Raw genomic sequence first — 22315 nt, 5'->3', positions numbered from 1 at the left:
CGGAACTCATTTACACATATGACCATATTAAATAAATGTGCCTGGCTACAACTTCACAGGGGACGCCTTAATGTCCGAGTCCTCCACTTATTCCACAACATCATTCAAAGCAGAGGACAACGGTTTCAAGACACAATCCTATCTTCTCCTTCTTATGTACTTAAATGCTGTAATCTATTTTATAGTATGTGCATGGTGGCAGATCATTCCTGCAATACTGAGCTCTCTTCCCGTAATTAGTCCATGTGACAGGTTTTAAAGCCATCATGGCACGGTATGGTTGACTTCAGTATGGCACGGTGTCTGAGACAGGTGGGCCATGTTCTGTGGTCTGCTGAGGGTTACGTTTTTGAGCGCACCAAAACACACACACGCACAAACACACACACACACACACGCACAAACACACACACACACACACACGCACAAACACTTCCCCTGCTGGGTTTCCTGTCTGCCCCTTGCTGATCTTTTCCCTGTAATCTAATACTCGGCTACTCATCTCCGGTCTGGTTTGATAGAGGTGTGTGTGTGTGTGTGTGTGTGTGTGAGTGTACATACACGCAGATATAAATGTAGATACATGCAAATTCACAGGATTCACAAAACAATGGTCAATGTTTCCCCAAACATATTTTTCTCTGTGCTGACAAAGTCATAATGTTCAAGACAGATCACATAAGAGAAGCAGAGAGACAGAGAGAGTCTCAGACAGAGATTTTCTAGATAATGAGAAAGATCAAAAGAGCTCTAGAACAAGACAGAGGTCCAGAGAAAGAGAGATAGTGAGAGAGAGACAGATCAAGACAGAGATTGTGACAGAGATCGAGAGAAAGAGACAGGCAGAGAGAGACTAGGATTGCACGATATACATAGGACAGATAATTGTCAGAATATCGGCAAATTTATATTATGTATCATTCCGATCCATAAAATATCGACAATGCACGTTTGAATTTTCCCCCATTATAACAACAGTTTCTCCGGTTCCTAAAGTCCCCAAAACTCGAGGCTGATACCGACATGTTCGTATGGGTCCCCTGATTGGCCCCAAAGCTAATACACACTCTGACGAGATACAGCGCAACCAAGGGGTGGAACCTAGGGTTAGGGTTACTTCTTTTTTGATATACATACAAAAACGTGGAATTATCTATTCTCTCATAAGTATAGGCCATGAGAAGCAGGCAATTATCGGTTATCAGTATTGGCTTAAATCCATATTGTGCATCCCTAACGGAGACAGACAGAGAGAGAGAGAGACAGAGAGACAGAGAGAGACAGAGAGACAGAGAGACAGAGAGACAGAGAGACAGAGAGACAGAGAGACAGAGAGACAGAGAGAGACAGAGACAGAGAGAGATCAAAGAGAGAGAAACTGTATTTTCTGAGTGGGTATGTGTGTGTGATGACCAGCTGGGTAAACACACTGAGGCCAGGCACTGTTATTGTGTTGGGCCCTGGATGAGCTACTGGACGTTGAGGGGGGAGGCAAATCTCAGCCAAAACACCACTCCCTCAATCAAATCACTGTGTGCGTGTGTTCACGCACATGTGTACATGCACACAATCATAACAACCCCCCTCAAAGTGAGGTTACAGTGAGAACGCAGACAATAACAACCCACTCTAGAGGCCCATGCCTTGAGGCCGCCGGCTTGTGTGAGTGAAGGGATGTTTAAACAGTGACAAAATCACAGGCTTGGCTGAGTGCTAGAGCCATAATTATTGTGCTTAGAGCTGCTGGAGCTAATGTGGACAACCTGGTGACTAAGGGATATGAGAAACAGTACTGTAAACCTCAAGCGTACAACAAAAAGGTTAAAGGTAAGAAGACAGCAGAATGCTGTCATGTGACACCTGTGGTCATCCTGCTAATATAAGGATTCTAAATGATCTGCTGAAACGGGAACCTGAGGACGTTAGCCAAATGTTTCTCTATACGTGTGAATGTTTAGTGTGACAGCAGGAGTTGAATCCCGGAGTTGGGAGGCCTGGCAAAAACACGGAGAACCGGAACATGGTCATTCCCTGTGACATAATAGTGGTTTACGGTGTAATTGAGACGCTTGTTTCGCCACATGGTCTGTGAGGAAAGGTTAAAGGAGGTGCAAAACAGCTTGGAACACCCGTCCGGGTTCAACTACAACAGCTTCCTCCCTCTTTTTCCCCAACTCTCCCTGCTCCACCCCAACTCTCCCTCCCCCCTTTAACCTTCCTGACCTGGGAGAAAATACCCAGATCCAACTGTGATTTTTCACAGTGTGATCAAACCACTGGGATTTGAGGGAGCATTGGAAGATGGGAACCCTTGCAAAAACTGGCAACACAACAGAAGAAATCGGAAAGGGGGGGGGGTTACGTTTCTAGTTTATGTAACCAAGGTCAGCAGGAGAGAAAAATAATAATAACCCCCCCCTTCCCTCCCCAATAAAAAGAGCAACGGGCAGCAAAGGAGTAAGAGAAGAGGGTTGACCAAGGACCAAAGGAAAGGAAATATGAAAACAGACTGATAAAAGCTACTGTAGAAGGAGGGAGGGATTTTTAGTGGGTTAAGCTCCCTCGGCTTCTGTTTGTGTGTGTGCGTGTGTGCGTGTGTGTGTGTGTTGGAAGGGGTGGGGGGTAATTGGGACCAGATGTTGACACTTTAAATAGTTGCTGAATGCGCTGGGATGTGGTTGTGAGTGTGTGGGATCTTGTCACCAGAGGTGAAGGAACCCAAAACCCAGACGGTGAACTTTTGCATCATTCAGATGAATTGAAGGACGTGTCTTGAAGGATTACGCTGATGTTCCCTGCTTTGTCTAGTAATACAGCGCAAAATTTAAATAATCTTTTGAAATCATAATGCGTCCGAGATCTGGACTCGGCACTGCTAGTTCAAGATATCAAGGAATCTTATGAAGATAGTGTAACACCACCCCGCGCACGCGCACGCGCACACACACACACACACACACACACACACACACACACACACACACACACACCCGACAATAGGTGGTCTTTGCAGCTATGTTGATTCCGTGCCATTCCCACCAATTTAAAAAAGTGTTTCCAATTGTCTAGTCTTACCTTTAGAATTCCTTGTTTGATTGTTCTATCCTTGACATTTCAAACTTGACAATCCAAACGTAAAATTCTAACTTGCTGGACCCCCATATGAAGCAAGTGAAACCTAAAGATAGAAGAAATATGATTAATAATCATGACCTTGGAGTGCATTCAGCAGCCCTACAATGGTCTAGGTTAATATATGATAAGGTGTTACAAACAGTAAAACAATTAAGCTTTCTACACATACAACAACTATTTCATGCTAAAGATTTATTTCTGAACTGGTCATAAGCCTTTTCAAATACTTAATACATACTACATCTTCGTTCATGCTAGCCAGGTGAGGCCACCATGCACTGGCCGAGAACAAGGCACCTTTTGTCTGAGGCAACAATGGAAGCCTTGCTGAACATGGTGGAGCAAAGCCGGTTACAAAAGTCACCTAAAAAAGGCTACCACAGAGTAAAGAGGTTTGGCAGAACACAAAGCACTTTCATGAAGTCCAACCGTAGAAGAATTTCCCAGGCTTTACATTGAAGTTCATAAAAGAAACAACTGCATTCAGATTATAACATGTCAAAGATGTGCAGCTACAATGCAGTGCAATAAGATGCTTTGAACACGTTTCATTATGACTGGGTACTACAGATAAGATGTTTTTGGTCAGGTCAAATGGTCGATTCAATTAGATAAAACAACATAGGAACTCGAGCCAAAAACTGCAAATTCAAATAAAGCAATCATCAAATGATCAGACACAACATTGTGTCCGGACTATACCGAAACCGCATTGCCAACAAGACTACACATCAATAGTTAATTCACCACCAAGGCTCACAAGGCTTATGATATGCCAGCATTTGGTTTGTATCAACTTAATCTTTGTACACCTAGCAACATTTTGGTAAACAAAAAATGGTACCCAATGGCATTAACATTATTCATCTGCCTAATATCCTTTTGGTCATCTTTTTGTCAAAACCATACCATGCAGGACTTCAAAATGATGGAGAACAAAACGGTCATGGTCATGGCCAGGAATGTTGCTTATACACAAGGGCCAAAGCTTGGGCCAATCCCCAGAAAACTCCCTACAGGTTGTGAAAGGAGAAAGTAGTAACTTATACATCTTTGCCCTGAGGTTTCAACAAGCATCTGATGTCTTAGCCCAATCGCCAAGGCAACCGGTTTTACCAGCTCAGGAAACCTTTCAGGGTTCCGTCAGCTGATCCTCCGTCAATCCGGGATCAGAAAGGATCCCTACTCCTGGATCTGTTTGGTCTTGCATTGTGACTACTCAGGCCCAAGCAGAAAGAGTGGCTCAGTCATAGAATGGGCTCATTAATCTGTGACCTAGCCTGAGACCGCTAGGCCCAGGTTGACGTCAGTTAAAAGGAGGGGGTGGGGGGGGACTGCCCATCTTGAATACTTTCTGGTGATGTTGATACTTTGTGTTGGAAATGTGAAGCATCTTCACCAGACATCTTGTTTGGTTGACCCTTATTGGACTTCCTCTTTGAGGATTATGACCCATTTTGAGCACAATGGATAATCAGCTCAGGTAAACATCCCCAAGACGAGCGTATCATAGAGGTAAGAACATCTAGCGAGGGCAATTTATCTAGGATCTACATTGTGAAAGTGTGCTGTGTAGCTTTGCTCAGCTAACTGTGACAGGGAGGAAGTGGTCTGCTTACAAGGCTTGGCTAAATAGTGACCGGGAGGACAGAACAACCGAAGCACCCTTGTACGCTGGCACTCGCACAACATAAAAGGGGACGACTTACTGTAATTTAGGCAGACTGTAACTCATTGTAACATCCGGGGATCCGGATGTTTTGTGAGTAAAGTTCCCATTGTGGCCCTGAAGTGGAAATGTGCTTGTTTCAACTAGACTTCCCATTGTTGGGGACTGTACGGTGACTCAACTAGTGACATAGCGTGTTCGCTCAACCCTACCAAAATTGGTGGGCTGCCGGACCAAACAGAGGGATGATTGTCCCCGAACACACGCTCTGGGGGGTGGGTTACATCACACTCATTGTGCTGAGAGTCCTCTCCAACACACCACATCAACGAGTGTTTTTTTAACCAGGTCAAAATGGGGAAAACTCAACATTAAGCAGGTCAGATGGACAGAGAAAACAGAGGAGTGAACAAGACCTTATCAGACAATACCATCTCCTCCTGCAAAGGAGGAACAAATGTCAAAGCCATTTGGACACTCAGGAAAAAATTATAATTGTGGGACTTTAAAATAAGGCAGTTTCTTACATTTGGTAAAATACTTGAATAAGAATATTAACACATCAACAGTAGACTAATCTGCCTGCAAAGCATAAAACCCAAATGTAAGCTCCCACGAGCACACACATACACACTTCCACTCTACCAGCTTAACCATTCTTGCATTTGGAAGAGCTTTGTAACACACACACATAACCGAAATACATCAAAAAGAACCAGCACTTAAACTAGGGAAATGACACGTGACGTCATCAAAACCAATGGAGCCACAGCTCTTTAAACGACCACGGAGAGTGTTCCTTTAAGCAGAGTCAGTCTACAATTAAATACACAAAAAGGCAGCGATCTTTTCCTCTTGAGTGAAGAATAAATTGGTGCCCAAATATGACTCTGAACCCTGTCCAAAAGGCTGTGCCCTCTCCGGCCTCTTGGCACATGGCTAACGCCAACCTAATTGCTTCCTTCCGGGGATAACAATATTTGAAAGGCCACAGACTCCAAGAAGGTTATGCCAATGCCAGGCATGTCAAAAAAACATAAGGAGGCATTGCGGCTTTCCTTTCTTTATAACCGTTTGGTAAGTTGTATTGTGGGTCAGTCAAGGAGGGCAGGCGATTATTAGAGATTAACCACATCCCCTGTTTATCATATATGAGCCGTTACCTTCAAACAGACCTTATGGAGTGCCATCCCTTCAAACCAACCGGGCTCGTCGATCATTTGTGCCTACCAGTACTGCACTGCTGAACAAACTGTAAAACAAAAATAACTGAGCCTCTGTGTGTGAAGATGCCGCACTTTATAATATGTAAAGCACTTTGGTGATATGATGTCTATAGGCCTGTGATTACGTTGAGGTGCTTTATTGGCGGTGTTGTAATTTTTTTGTTGATATCGTGGTTTTCAGTTTGTTTGTTTGGCTGACGATTGCTGTACAGCTGCGGCACATAATTAATTTCCGGTGAGACTAATAAATATATATTGACGGGCAATTAGTCCTAGTTTGACATCATAAAAATATAGGAACGCTCACCGATTCAGAATGTGAAGCACCGGGATTACGAGATAGAGGATGAATTCATTTCTGTAGTGCAGCTCATTCATTATGTTAAGTTGTGTTATAAGCTGGAATGGTAAGAAATGGTAAGTGTTGTGCTCGACTACTTCATTAGGCTTCTAGCAGTATATTTGCAATGGCACACACACAGAATAAGCCTCTAAATTTAATCTGACAGCAACACAATCTGCTTCTCATATTAGCATGTTTCCCTTTTTCAAATCTGCAAGTGGAAAATACATTTGAGTTGGTGTGCAGTAGCCCCCCCCAAAACACACACATACTGACTGGGTTATCAGCTGGGTCTCATCTGCCTACAATCATTACCAATGCTTTTTTAACTCCCAGGGCTAGGGGTCATCATTTCCCCCCCGTCTGTTAGTCTGGCTTCTCCCTGCAGCGTCTGTCCAACTGCCTTTCATCTCCATAACAGATCACAAAGATAATGATTAGGGGAGTGTTCACAGTAAGTCTAACACAGGGCCTGTCTGGGTGATTTTATGAGACCCCGAACCTACAATTCTTTGGGGACAGCGGAAGCAGTCATGGTCAAGTCTGGCAACAAAAAAAACATCTCACTTAAGGGGTATCCCTATGTGCCTTTTGGAGAGTTGAAGTTGGATTTCATTAATGGCTTGAAATGATGGTCGATATGGAAACAGGAGCAGACCAACGGGGTCTGGATGTGTCCGGGGGGAGGGGGGGGCCTGAGCGAGGCTATTCTCCTGGTTCTGGTAAATGTGGGGTCCCCTCTTTAATGAACGAGTCTTGTATGGCCTTGAATCTAAAGCTAATATCTCCGCCCCCTGTTTAACACTGAAAGGCTGGGAAACTCAAAAGGCTCAAAAGTTAAGGTTTATTGTAACATTAAAACACCATACAGAATATTTTATACTGCATCACCTACGAGGGGAGAGGGACATCATCTGAGATATGAAAGAGAAACCTGGAATGGAAAAAGCTTCCCTCCAACACCCATTTATTCCAATGCTAACCAAGACAATGGAACAAACATGCAGGCCAGCCAAAGATCTGTGATTGGAGGAAGTTTAATGAGGGAAAAAAACTTCCCACAATTTTCCACCCGATTTAAAAACCATAACCAGGCAGAGTGAAGGACTCCCAGTTCAGCTGAGTTTGACCTTCTTGGAAGACGGTTTCTGTAGCCAACCAACACTGCAGATGTTAGAGCAACTTACTATAGGAATCAATTCTTACTGGAAATCCACAGGTCGTTCTGTTTGACCATGAACTGCTATTGCTTATAACAGTGTGTTTTGATGAGTACAGCATGTGAAACCTAAATACGACCACAGCTTGACAACTGACTTCTATCTGGGACATGGTTGAGGGACAGTCATGGCAATCAATTAGTGGAGTGGTCAATAAAAAGTAGACTGACCGACTGAACTCAGTGTGTGTGTGTGTGTGTGTGTGTGTGTGTGTGTGTGTGTGTGAATTGGCGGGGTTCAGAGTCAGTGAACCAGAGGATTGTCCAGTGACGTCACAGTGAAACATTGTGCACAGACCAGACCACAGTGTGTGCGTGTGTGTGTGTGAGAATGTTCTACCATTTGTAGGGGCGAGTCAAGAGCAAATACCGCTGGTACATGAGCATAATGGCCCTGAGGAACAAATAGTTTCAGTTTGTGTCTTTTGCTTTTGATAGATAGATATATATATATACACACACTGAACAAAATTATAAACGCAACACTTTTGTTTTCACCCCCATTTGTCATGAGCTGAACTCAAAGATCTAAGACTTTGTCTATGTACACAAAAGGCCTATTTCTCTCAAATATTGTTCACAAATCTGGCTATAAAAAGCCACTCTAAAATGTGCAGTTTTACTGGGTTAAGGTGAGAATTTCTGTACAAACTGTCAGAAACCGTCTCAGGGAAGCTCATCTGCATGCTCGTCATCCTCATCGACCTCATCAGGTCCGGTTCTCGACCTGTTAGCTCAAGGGTTAGCCTAACCCTGACCCTAACCGACGGACCCCCCCCCGGACCCCCCAATACAGTTAAACTGCACATTTTAGAGTAGCCTTTATTGTGGCCAGCCTAAGGCACACCTGTGCAATAATCTGTCATCTAATCAGCATCTTGATATGCCACAACTGTGAGGTGGATGGATCAGATTTGTGAACAATATTTGAGCGATATAGGCTTTTTGTGTACATAGGAAAAGTCTTGGATCGACCAGCGTAGCGCGCGTAGTGCAAGCGTAGGGTTCGGTGGAAAATAATTCTAAAGTTCGGCCAAAACCGAACCCCATCAAAAAGCCCAATATTCGTCCGAATCCAAAACCTGGATTCGGTGCATCCCTAGTGTATATGTGAAGCATTGATGCAGCCATTGACAAATAATCCTTTCAGAGGCTGGTAAACAATGAACATTTGAAACTAGGGGTGTTCCGATCAGGATTTTTGGGGCCGATCACCAATCGCTAGAAGCAGTATCAGCCAATACAAGTACCAATCTTTTTTTTTTTCTAAAATCTTACAGCCCCTTAGTATGTTAGACCTTGTACCGTTAGTAGTTTGTATAGTTAGACTTGTACACCACTATTCAAGATTTATGATCCTTATATGTTGAATGTATGCACCTTCCTGCCAAAGTAAATTCCTTGTCAGTCCTTTCATGGCGATTAAACCCCATTCTGATTATGATTATGGTGTCTATTTGAAGCCTTCTATTTATCATGTAGCATTATCTATTTGACTATTCTTAACAACAATGTATATTAAGTATAACAAAGAATAGATGATCAAATATTATGAATTAACAACAACTGTTTATTTAGTGGCAGGAAACGTGTAACATATTCCACTCTCTTTCTTAGAGACGCTTTTTAGAGACGCAACATAAACCATTGCAGCCTATGCTGGGTTATTGATAACCACTTATAAATAAACAAATGTAACTATCCTGCCGAATAATAAATGACAAAAACAGAATAAACAGGTCTTTATACATCCTTTATACACACACTTTAGACTATAAAATCTGCAACATAAAAGGCCATAGTCAAAATATAGTTTCAAATTTTTTTCTCCAGGTAGGAGATAAAGAGCCATGGGCAATAAAGTGCACAGCAAAAAAAAAAAAAAAAAAAATGTGGCTCTTTTGATCACCCTTTATAGTGAGTACCGATCTGAGTATTTAAAATGATTATCAGCCGGTAATGATCGGCGACCGATCGATCGGAGCACCCTTATTTGAAACCTAACTGCTGCATTAAAAAAAATCTTTGCAGCTTTTTTTGCAGCAACTCTATGACAAAGTCAGAATGTGCATGGGGTGTTTTGACCGGAAATAATCACAGGATGTAATAGGATGGCCTTTTAGGGACTGACGCTAACACTGCAGCGCAAGCTAGCTTCCAAACACAAAAGGCGTACTATATGTGTTCACCCTTTGTGTATGCATATCAAAGCTGCATTTTTACTCATAATTATTAGAATAACAGATTATGAAAGCCAACATGAAAAACGGATATAAAACTGAAAAATAGTGACCAATGCATTTTACATTTGAATTGTGCTCTTCACATGAGACGGTGCGTTTGAATGCAGTCACTTTTCAACATTGTGAGTTTGTAGATGAGGTTCTGGACAATGGATATTGTAGTACTTACCACAACTAAACTAAGTTCTCACCACATAGAACTTTTCTTTTTAACTATATATTGGTTTCCCCCACGACACAGTATTCTTACAATTTCTACATAATGTCTGTTTGGACAATTGTTGGCTGTTATTCTGGTCCATCCTTGTGGGCCTCATGTCATTTAAGGCTAAACATTATTAGATTAGATTACATTCAACGTTATTGTCATTGTTCAGAGTACAGGTACAAACAAGTGACATGCAGTTAGCATCTAACCAGAAATGCAAAAGAATAACATTTATGTGCAGCAGTGCCAATATCAGTACCACAAAATGGTGGCTCTATAAATTACACTATGCACAGAGACATAGTATGACAGTGGAGATAGTATGGACAGTGTTTACAGTAGGAGTGTATGTACACAGTATGTGATATTTATGCAATGCATGTTCAAAGTATGTGCATTATATTGTATATATTATATTATCCAGGCAATAGTATATCATGCATTGTTCACAGGAAAATGTGTTCCCTTAATGCGGTCTTTTTTATAGTAGGACTACAGGTTGATGCACACGTTCTGGTGCATCCTTATGGAACCCATGTATCAGGACATTGTGTAGGCATTAGCAATCCCCCCCCCCCAAAGCTGTAAACCTAAGGGAAACACTGGGCTACAGCAATAGTTGCATTCTCTAATCCCTGATTGGCTAAGGGAGATGACAAACCATCCTCCAAGACCACTAAATGGATTGAAATGGATTCTGTACACATCCAGTCAGTGGTACAATTTACCATGACATGCCACTGTTGAAGCAGCCTTTTTCATGGGCAGCAAGAATGAGGGCAGAGGGGGGGACCACTTTAATTGTATGTCTGCCCTCCAAGCTCCATGCGCGTGTGTGCATGACAATCGTGTGTTTTTATTTTCAACCCACTGCTTGACATACTTGGGGTTAACCCCAAGACAGTCCCTACTCTGTCAGAATGTGCTCAGGCCTAACGGTCAGTGTGTGTATGCCTGGACAGTATGCAGAAACAAGGCATGGAAGAATAGATCTGGCCTCTTTCTGTGTTCTGTCTGTCTTAAAATGTAGCTGGACAATGTAGTACTATGCATATAAGGACACAAAGTCTATAAGAGTAGTGTCTGGTACACAGCTGAATTTCACACAGACACATTCAACTGCACAATGTTTATCGCATCAGCTTGGAAGAATGACAGCTAACAGGTGGGGCACAGATAAGTCAAAGCATGCCTAGCCAACTACCAATATTTACCAAAGTTTTTGTAGATATACATGTTTATATTTATCAATATATACATTTTGCATAGACAGGAGAAAAATGTAATTCATTCTGTATTTCAAACCGTATGGTTGGCAAAAAATGAATTTGGGAAAGGTGCAGATATTCATTGCATGTATTTGCATGTGTAAAACAAGCACAGGTTGAAATTGTTCAATGCAAGCTGTTATTCCACACAACTGTGTGGGTGGTTTAGCATGTGTGTGAGTGTAACATGTTCGTTTTATGTGCAAGTGTGCGTATCAAAACAGTCAGCAAGTGATGAAAGTAAGGTCTGCTACCAGAATTTCTTCGAGCTGGATCTCATTAGGACATCTGTGCTAAACACATCCGATTCTGATCCCACATGTGCAGGCTTGTGTGTGTGTGTGTGTGTGTGTGTGTGTGTGTGTGTGTATATGTGACTACTTGAGAGTAAACTGAAGTTCTGTCTTTGAATAAATGAACTATTTACCATTTGTTCATGGTACAAACCATCACTGATGTGGGCCAGGTTATACTAAATAACAGAAAATCTCTTAACTACTGCAATTACTGAAATTACTGCAAACTCAGGGCAGTTTTACAGCTGTTCATGGGATGTGTATGCGATGCTTGCTTGATTGCAGGAAGCCAAACAAACCACAACATGAATTACTGCTCATTGATGTACACTGTGTAATAAAGTATGTTCCAAATGTGTCTGTTATTGTACAGAACCACAACTGATAAGACAAAGGGAGAATGGTGGGTCACGTCAATAGTTTGCCTATGGAAGGTGAACAACCCCACCTCCCTCCACCCCACTCTTCTTCCAGTTCGGCTAGTCCACCTGAAATAACGCAGCATGTTTCTCACCCTAGCCCCCCAACATTTCCTAACGGGGAAGGGGGGGGGGGTGACAGGTTCTAAGTTTGTTTGTTTCACTTCACAGCCTCCTCGCTAAAGTGCGTTCCTGCTGTGCACAGCATGGGCCAGTGGACAACTGTATTGTGTCCTCTGCTTCAAATTCAAACCATTTCAATGCTGAATAGGAAAAAAAAATAATGAATGAATGAAATGAAACCAGCATGGGTCCGGCAAACGTTTCAAATTTGGAGGAAATTTTACAGGAGAGGTTGGTGGAGGGGGCAAGCAGAGAGGCGGAGATCAACAGACACCTGCACGTCCCGGGATGGCCTGGCTGGTTGGGGTTGAAGGAATGTTAATGGCCGTCAGCTTGGAGATAGCTGCCGTAGTGTGTGTGGGTGTGTGTGTGGGGGGGGGGGGCTGCCAATGGAACAGAGGCAGAGATGTGGAGGAGGAGCAGGAGGTAAGAAGACAGACCACCTGGCAACGAAGCTTCTCTGAGCTCTCCTCTCCATCAGGGGTGTCTCACAGGTTAGCACACCCGCCTCGGGGATATTCTATGCTAATGCACCACTGCGCACATAGAGAGCACACCAGACGAATGAAAACTAGAGGAGGAGAGAGAGATTGGGGAGTGGGGAAGTGGTCTGAACACGCTCAGAACATGAGGCAGGCAAACGGTCCGGTTTGGGGATAGCAAGCGTCATTAAGTAGTGTGCACAATTATAAGGCTGATACACTCAACAAAAACATTTTCGTATTTTAGCGCTCTGCTTTATAAGACAATTGTCCAGTGGGGAGTGGACCACTGGCATGACATGTTACACCATTTTAAGTGGAGGTCTAAACAGTTTGGTGTGACCTACCGTGGGAGTTACACCACTCCACAGTTCAACAGAGGGAGTGTTGTCATGTGTACACTAATAAGAAGGGTAAAAATAGGAACAGCCAGCCAGCGGTAACACTCCTGCCATTGGTGGAGTGATGTGAGGTGGTGTGTGTGTGTGTGTGTGTGTGTGGAGGGGGGCATCACCCCCAAACCACACCACGCCCCATCCCCAGTACTTCCAGAACTCTTAGTCATGTAGCAACAGAGGGCTAGTTCATTACTACCCCAAACTCCCAGATTAAAGCTACTTGGGCTTTGGGAAGCGGGTGGAAAAGCTTATTCTTCTAATAACATGAACATAAAGAGAGTTATTTTGAAGCTGGCTGTAATATGGCACATTCAAGCGCCTATGGTGCACTGGAAGCAGAGCATGCAACAGCAAACATATGCTCACACCAACTGAAATCCCAGATCGAATAAACACACACGGGGTGTGTGCGTGTTTACAATTAAAGAAACACGCAGATACGGATGTTGTAGTAAGAGGATTTTATCCTACTGTATATGTAGGCAGAGCAGGATTAGTGTGATCAGTCACTGAACTACCCAGATTCGAAGCAACAAAGGTCTAAATACCGTGATTATAAGTCTAAATAATGCAGTTTTTCATGAAATACTCTGGTTGACAAATAGAATTTGACTTCAGAAACAGAAGATTTCTTTCTTTCTTCTGTGGGTACACAAATTGGTTCAACTTAGCGACAAGTGGCAAAAGGTTGCCAATTGACACCGTGCAGTTGGCAGGGGGGAGGGGTGTGGGGTCAGTAACATAGCTTTGGGAAGATGACATATGACATCCTAACCTCTGGGAGGTGTGAACTAACAGGAAGTGACACGATGAGAGGGCAGCCAATGCAGGCCTGTAAAGGAAACAACCCTTTCCCCATCCTGGCACACATCCACACGCACACGCACACGCACAGGGAGGCAATCTTTAGACAAGTCTGTTTCAGCAGACGTGAACTTATTTTCCTCAGAGCGCCAAACTTCTTAACGTCCCTTCCAACATTTGTCTGTTGCTCCCCATAGCAACCCCCCGCCTTTCCCAGGACAGGGAACATTACTGGGGGGTTGGGGGGTTTAAGGTGGGGGAGTTTGGGGCAGGGGCTAAGGGAGACCATCCCAGCTTTGGCAGCCACCTTGAGAAAAAAGGGTGTTTCTGGGGAAACGGAGCTCCCCCCCACCCCCCCTTTCTAAAGACTCCATGGTTCCTGCTTAGCAACGGTTGGCTCTGTCGGCATCCCGAAAAGGCTGCTTTTCACACTGGTGATGTGGCTGCCAAAACCACACACACTCAACAACTAACGTTCAACAAACTCCCCCAACTAATGTGACAATGACAGATGCCCCTCATATCGGCCCACACCCTCTCAAATGAAATCAGCCACCAAGTGACCAGTGAAGAATATTACTATTGTAGGGCTACTGATATCTCCTAGCTAGCCTGATTCCAGGGACACCATCTCAACAGCTTGTCTGTTAGGACAGATGAGCACTGACAGGGACTATTGATGCGTATTGATAAGATTTTAACGATTCCGACTCCTTATCAATTCCTGCTTATCGATTCGATTCCTTATCGATTCTCTTATCGATGTTCCCCTCTACAGCCAACTAGGTCTGTGCGTCCTGCACCCCCCCCCCCCACACACACACACACTTGTTCTAAACGAATTTCTCAAACTGGCTTTGACTGGCTCTGAAATGAGCTAATACCTACCACCTCTAGGCCTCTTCAGGCCTCTGTTTTCAAAACAAAATCTAGTCGGAGATAGAAACTTTCAGTTTCCTTGTGTTCAAGCTTCTATTACTCAACACCAGTAGGACTTACAGGGGTCCTAACAACAGGGGAAATAACTTCAGTGTCACCTTTCAAAAGAGACCATTTACATGCATGTACTCCAAATGGTTCAACAACAGCTTTCAATGTACTTTGGGTATGTTGTTTAGGCGTTTTCAGACACATTTAACAGGACTATTAAAACAATTAAAATGCTAAGTTTAATAATGGATTAAAAATCGATATGCTCAGTTTAATAATGCGACACGTGAACGTTTGCTGATAACACACGCCGCCCCGATAACGTGAAATGATCAATAAGATCAATACTAATGGGAGACGAATGCCGGAGCTAAAATGTATGCTTCAAACGACGGGACAGAAGATAACTAGATCGACTACACACAACAAAGGCAAATTGCTTCACACAGTAACAAGTGGTTGTGATCACTTTTGAGCTTAGCTCTACCTTAGATAGTTAGAGATGAAGCGCGAACGTTAGCTGCGCTGCTGCATGCATCGACGGCACAGAGAATCGTTAACAGAATCGTTAAGGAATTTTGCTAACGATTCCAAGGAATCGGTTCACTGGGAACCGGTTCTAAACAAGAACCGGTTCTCGATACCCATCCCTAACAGGGACTCCGTTCCAATCTATTATTATGGTTTAGTTCATTCGGTCAGGTTCGTCTGATAACAGAAGAAGGAAACAAAGAATATCAAGCTAAACATCATCTTTCCATCATCAATAATCCAGGTTCAAGGTCATGTAACTTCAAATATAATAACTGTGTAAACCAAGGAATTAATCAAATAACTTAACCCCTACAGAGCCTGAATGATACAGCAAACAATACAACTCCAAAAGCTACTGTAAATGCATTTAAATCAAAGTAAACGTACATGTTATAAACACAGATAAAACGATTGGGGGGGGGGGCTGCAAGCACATGAGGCCAGCCAGCTTTGTTCTAAAAAGGATTTGCCACAGGTCACCTGACCTATTGAAAGAAGAAAGAAAGCAGAAAGCAGAGAGGCAGGTAGAGGAGGTTGGAGTGGAAGGGAATTGTCCACAGCCAGCAATGAATAACTATAAAACAACAACAAACAAAAACATGGAAAGTGCTAATAGTCAGACACTTCAAATAGGTTGAAAACTTCCAAGCCCCTCAACTTTCCCCCCCACACTTTCTGCCCTAATTTTGCACATGCAGGTTCCAGATGGTGAACACTCCCTCACAGCCACACCCACTCACCTGTCCCACAGCGGAGAAGTGCTAACCGCAAGTCAACACCAGCTGTACTCCACCAGACAGGCAGACAGAAATGTGGACAGGTAGAGGTAGACAGGTAGGCGGATGGACATCCAGACAATTCATCTCCCACCGTTCCCTTCCCACCATACCCCTCCCCCCTCTTGTCCTCCACCCTCATGTTCTCTCCTCTCTGACACCACCCTCCCCCCTCCCTCTCTGCCTTCCCCTCCCCCCAACCCCCTCCCTCTGCATGGGTCCCTCCCCATTTGTCGCCTGGCCCTTTCAACCTCAACTGACAACAAAAGACACAAAGCAGATAGTGGTGCTTTCCCTCTCTGCTACCCTGCTGAGAGAGAGAGAGAGAGAGAGAGAGAGAGAGAGAGAGAGAGAGAGAGAGAGAGAGAGAGAGAGAGAGAGAGAGAGAGAGAGAGAGAGAGAGAGAGAGAGAGAGAGAGAGGCACATACAGAGAGAGAGAGAGAGAGAGAGAGAGAGAGAGAGAGAGAGAGAGAGAGAGAGAGAGACGCACATACAGAGAGAGAGAGAGAGACACGCACATACAGAGAGAGAGAGAGAGACACGCACATACAGAGAGACAGACTTTCAGATGAGTATTAAAGATTGCAAAGGCCCAGCTCACCCCAGACACACACACAAGCTCAGACCCATTACCGACGACACACAAACTTTTACAACATGCCAAAACAATCTAGCACATCCATATTAAGTAGGCATGAGATAAGGGAAACCCTAACCTTTATGAAGTGTAATGCAAGGGGTGTGCCTTGGTATAACAGCAGTACAATAACATATGCACACACAATATTTCATTTTCAGAGCAGTGTGTATGTGTGTGTGGCCAGCTATCCCCCCCCCCCCATCACCTGCCCCTAGGTAGGGGCCCATCTTCTCCTATTCAACCTGGCTTTGACAAAGACCCTCTCAGCCATGTCATTTTATCTCTGTCTTTCTGTCCGTCCTTTTCTCTCTGGGCCCTTCAGCTTGCAGGTGAAAACCAGACATATAGACAGAGCAGAGGTTTGGGTCAGGGAGAGATAGACAGAGCAGAGGTTTGGGTCAGGGAGAGATAGACAGAGCAGAGGTTTGGGTCAGGGAGAGATAGACAGAGCAGAGGTTTGGGTCAGGGAGAGATAGAGAGAAGTGTGTGTGTGTGGGGGGGGGGGCTTGAAGAGATACACAGTGAAACTACTTTTGGAGAGAGGTTTAATAAGTCAAAAAATTACATGGAAAGACAGGAGTTAGAGGAAGCAGGAGAGAGCTAGTGGGATGGACCCCCCCCCCCCCCCCCCGACACACACACACAAGTGATGTATATAGGAGAGGGTATAACTCAGTAGTTTGAGCATTTTACTGCAGATCAAGGGATAGCAGGTTCAAATGCTCCCTGCTGTACATCGCTTTGTCTGTCAACTGTTATGTTAATTCCACCTTCAGCTAGGCCTAACACCCAGGAACCACTTTGGGCTATAATGCTATGCTCCAGTTACATCGGAAGTAAGAACTCTAAACGCACCCGAGTAAATCCAAGTGGATCGCGTTCCAGAAAGTCAGAAAACTAGATGGCTGCCCCCAGGAAAACTTGCCCTTGCTTGTTGTCAACACTAGCCGAAATAGCCATTGTTAATCAATACCCGTTGATAAAATACATTACAGCATATTTCGCGAATACTAACACCTCAGCAACATGTCCACCGACAGCAGTAAGACAGTACTGTGTGTACAACAATTTGAATGAGACTCAAATATACAGAATTGCTCAAATATACAGTATACACTACAGCTTCCATACTGTCGATACAAGGTGCTGCCATCTTGGATTACAAAGTCGGAGGTAGTGGCGTTCCTCCGACTTTCATAGTTGGAATTCTGACTTGAGAGGTTGAAACTTGCGACTTGGAACTCGGAGTACCACTGGATAACACAATTCCAACATCAGTCCACAGGACATTATGCATACACCTAATCAAATAGGTTAGAGCAATGTGATAGACATTTTACCACATACAAGATCTTGCAATATGTCAACCTACAGACATGATCTGCAGTAGTGTGATGCAGACATCGAAACATACAAGTTCTTCATTTGCATCCTCTTTGGGCACTTAAGGGCTGCTTCAAAGGAATTCCAATTATGCACTGTGTCTACTTAACACCGCATGGAGCTGGGTCTAATGCCTCATTTGAATAGTGAACAGGCTTTCACTCCTAATTGAACCCTATGAGGGTGTTATGAGTAGGCATGTTACTGGAAAAAAAGACAAGTCAGCCATTTTTCTACCAAAATTCTGGGCTCATTTGAATCAAGGACACGTCTAAACTCGGCCTGTTGGATAATGGTGTGCCTGCAGACTCTAGGGGGTTCATATTCCATCTTGAGAGGCAATGCTCGACAAACACACAATAGAATATCCATACATCGGTGTGCACAGAGCCAGGTAAGCTCCAAGCCCAATGACCAGGAGTTATCATATGAATAACAGACCCTTAGGGTTCTGTGCCACATCTTTTAGGAGTAGGATCCAAAAAACCCTGTTCCATTCAGAAATTGCTGTTTTAAAGAGATACCTCACAAACAATGAAAACCCTTTAACCTTTGCTAAAAGCTCTGTAACAAATCATTGCTAAAAGCTCTGTAACAAATCATAACTACTCGGTTTACAATGCATTTATGCTTGATAGAAGTCTGGCTGGTACCGCATCTCTGCATTCTCTACAAGAACATTTTCCCTAATCTTAAATTGAATACTGTGGACAATCACTATTGACTTTTAACCAACTTTATTAATGAACACCAAATTACATTTAGTCATTTAGCAGACGCTCTTATCCAGAGCGACTTACAGTAAGTACAGGGACATTCCCCCCAGGCAAGTAGGGTGAAGTGCCTTGCCCAAGGACACAACGTCATTTTGCACAGCCGGAATCGAACCAGCGACCTTCTGATTACTAGCCCGATTCTCTAACCGCTCAGCCACCTGACTCCAAATTACTTCTTTAAGAAACAGTTATGAGAGGGGAGATGTTTCATTTGATTTTAGACGGCGCTTCCGCCTATATCACATAGCACTTTTCTGGAACACGGCAGTCCAGACACCGAGAGGCATGAGACACTGTTAATCAACACAACGCCCAATGATCTACTGCCGTCGCCTACCCTTGGTAGTTTATCAAACCTTCCGCCCCGCTCCGTCCTTGACATCTCGCCACCTGTTAATTACCGTACTGTGGGGATAAACGGCACAGCAGATGCCAAACAAGACGATTCACACCGGCAGACCACGTCCACCCCGGCTCACTGCCCTACATGACTGGTTTATTGATGGACAGGGACTAGTGTTGAGGACATTTGGCGGGAGAGAGGAAACTGATGAATGTATTTGATGCCACACTGTCCGACAAGGAGAACATGCACAGACAAGCCCCTCCCCCCTCTACTCCTCTAGACCTTTGACCTTGACTGTTACAGTGTTTAAGGTGTCACCCGGCACCATTTATTGGGGAACAAGACTGCACTAACGGCTGGTCTCTGGAATACTCTTTTTTACAAACTGTCTTAGTCTGTAAAGATTAAATGTTTGTTTATTTCCATCTTGATTAATATCATGCGTAAATCACCACATTTGTTCGCTCATAGCTATTATTTCTACAATGATCCACAGGGATTGAGGAAAGGTTGTTAATCATATGTTGTTATCTGAAAACTGCACATTTTACACATAGGTCATTAAAGGTCAAAGGTCAAAACAGAGCACACAATGCTAACATTCATTCATTAGGTCATGGGGTAATTTTACCAGTCATGATTCCTCTGTTTTTTTTGGTGTTTGACTTTGTCCAGGTGGAGAGTGCAAAACCATGCCACCCTCTATATTTTTTCCTACAAGACCGACACTTATATGTATTTCACCCTAAGTGACTGCTTTCTTTGTAACTTTTACGGACTCTTTAAACGTCTGTTCTAATTAGCCACATTTATAATCCTACATTGACTTCAATCATGCAGACTTCAGGCAACAGTGAGTTTGGTCATTCTTGGGCCTATTTATGCATGACCAATATTCAGTGGCAGTTTTCTTTTTAGGAAGAAAATACAAATAATTGGATTTTCCCTCCCCCAAACACCAGAGGAAGTTCAGTCATTCATAAAACTGTACCCTTACCGTCTACAGCTCACCATGCTAGTTGTCAAGTTTTTTGGGCAGTATTCCAAATGTTGACTTTGTGCCCATAAACCTAATAATTTCAAATTATATTTGCAGTATTTTCAGACAAAACCGAGGGTTTCTTAATCCACTGCTCTCATTTGCTGGTTAAGTTGTGCAACATCAAACAAATGTGTCACTCAAATCGGAAAATATGTCAGATGAAGACAAACCGTATAAAAAGGGAAAGACAATGTTGCTGCCAGTTGCAAAAATAATAAAGACGCATTGAACAAGCTGATGTCGAGGAATGGCCTAGTTATTTCACTGGAGCGCCAAATACAAGCCTGTCTAGTGGAAAATCAACATGGGGGGAGGGGGGGTCCATGATTCCTGAGCTTATGCTAAGCTGTCATTTCAGTTATAAGGCTACAGTATGAGCTTGAGAAGAACAGATGGCTACAGTTTGAGGAATGACACTACACTGTGAAGAAGGGCTGCAATTGCAAAAGGTCTCTTGCTCTCAATGATTATCGTTCTGTCTAATGAGGATGTCATTGAACAATCCACGATGAGCACTTTCAGACATAAAATAAATGGAACTAAATCATACTGAACTTGAACCTACATTCTTAACCTTCTTTGGTAAGCAAATATTTCATTTCCACACACAAGGCGGCACATCTCTTTCAAATAACTGTTCCTTTGCATGGATTTAAATGGTTAAACTAGAATACAGGAACTTCTACCTATGATGCTGTTCTCTGTGCCAGTTTACAGTCATCTATTATATATATCTATTATATTATAACATCTATAATATAGTGTAGCCACAATGACTCATGCAGAACTCTTGATCCCAGGTGCTGCAACAACTACCAATGAAAATACACGTGAAACTCTTGGAGGCACGACGCATACAGGGCATAATCCAAATGAACTGTGAAAACAGAACAGTCAGTCCTAATCCAATGACCTCTGCCTGTTGCGGTTCATTGAACTACTGCTCGGGAGAAAATGAGTTTTCTTAAAATCACTAAAAAAAGAACATGTAACTTCTGGATAGCCTTCCATTATATCGAATAACCATTTCATGAAAACGTGTTTGATTTAGAATGATTGTCTGCTCAAACAATTCTTTTAAATTCCCTAGCTAACTGAGTTTACAGAGTAGCCCTATATTTATCCCGAAAAATGCAACATGTAACACTTTTCGACTGGTCAAACAATGTCACGAGTTAGAGGCAGTCTCAAAACGGCGACAGTTTAAACATTGTAGGACTGTTGTAAGTATGTCTGACTTCGATTTACAGGCTTGTCTAAATAGCAACGATAAAAACGGCATCATGATGGTAAAAAGTAGGCTACTCGTAAAACTTTCCTTCACAAGTAGGCTAAAGCATTCAAAATGCTATGTTCCGTAACAGATAAGTGAGTTGCTGTAGTCGTCAGGTGCTATGAAGTTATCCAGGGTCCAAAAGCCCACTCACCTTTTTCGGTATTACAGGACTAGCTGTTTTGTTCACTTCATTTGATAAGAGGCAAGGCAATTCTTGAATGCCTAATACTTTGAGGGTGAGGAATCTTATCCAATGTGTCTGCAACGGGTTCTTATAAATCCAGGCAAATCACAGCGCTTCCCAGAGGTTACAACAAGACAAATTCCACAGTCGTTCGGAATTGAGTCAAATACCTTATTTTCAGTTGTGCTCAGATGGTTTCACGCGCGTAGCCTACTTCTACAATCTTCTGTAAAAACTGCCTGCAGACAGAGTCGCGCGCGGACGCTTGAACCGTTTTTTTTTCTTTTTTTCAAGTGCTTTGCTTTCCACGATTACCACATGCACCCGGCGAATAGTAGCGAGAATGACTTGATTTTGGACGATATATCACTTTAGAGTAGCAGCGCCAGCCCTCCAAACACGTAAAAAGGGGCTTGGCTAAATTGGCTAAAAGGGATCTACTACAATGTCCCGGTGACTGGCGGACCCCTTCTGGCCAACTTCATACTTGCGTATCTTGCGGGTGTTTAGTGACCGTATTTTTCAAATTATCAGGATATAAAGACAAATAAATTAGAATGTGACTGTCAATGTATTGCGAGTGAGTGGCGCGTT

At 43.3% G+C, this 22315-nt stretch overlaps 1 protein-coding gene across 4 annotated transcripts in view; it reads right to left on the bottom strand.

Moving 5' to 3' along the window:
* plxnb1b (plexin b1b) overlaps positions 1-22048 on the bottom strand; it is a 73694-nt gene extending 51646 nt beyond the window's left edge. The window contains exons 1-2 of one of the 4 annotated variants that reach the window (XM_062456168.1): positions 21689-22048; positions 3076-3178 (exon numbers count right to left, since the gene is read on the bottom strand). The gene's annotated coding sequence lies outside the window, so the exon portion shown is untranslated. The remainder of the gene's footprint in view (positions 1-3075; positions 3179-21688) is intronic. The other 3 variants (XM_062456175.1, XM_062456190.1, XM_062456183.1) reach the window with 3 other exon arrangements.
* Positions 22049-22315: the final 267 nt, after the last annotated feature.

Source organism: Osmerus eperlanus, chromosome 1, assembly GCF_963692335.1.
Source record: "Osmerus eperlanus chromosome 1, fOsmEpe2.1, whole genome shotgun sequence".
Taxonomy (NCBI): Eukaryota; Metazoa; Chordata; class Actinopteri; order Osmeriformes; family Osmeridae; genus Osmerus; species Osmerus eperlanus.
This window is presented reverse-complemented; position numbering and strand designations above follow the sequence as displayed.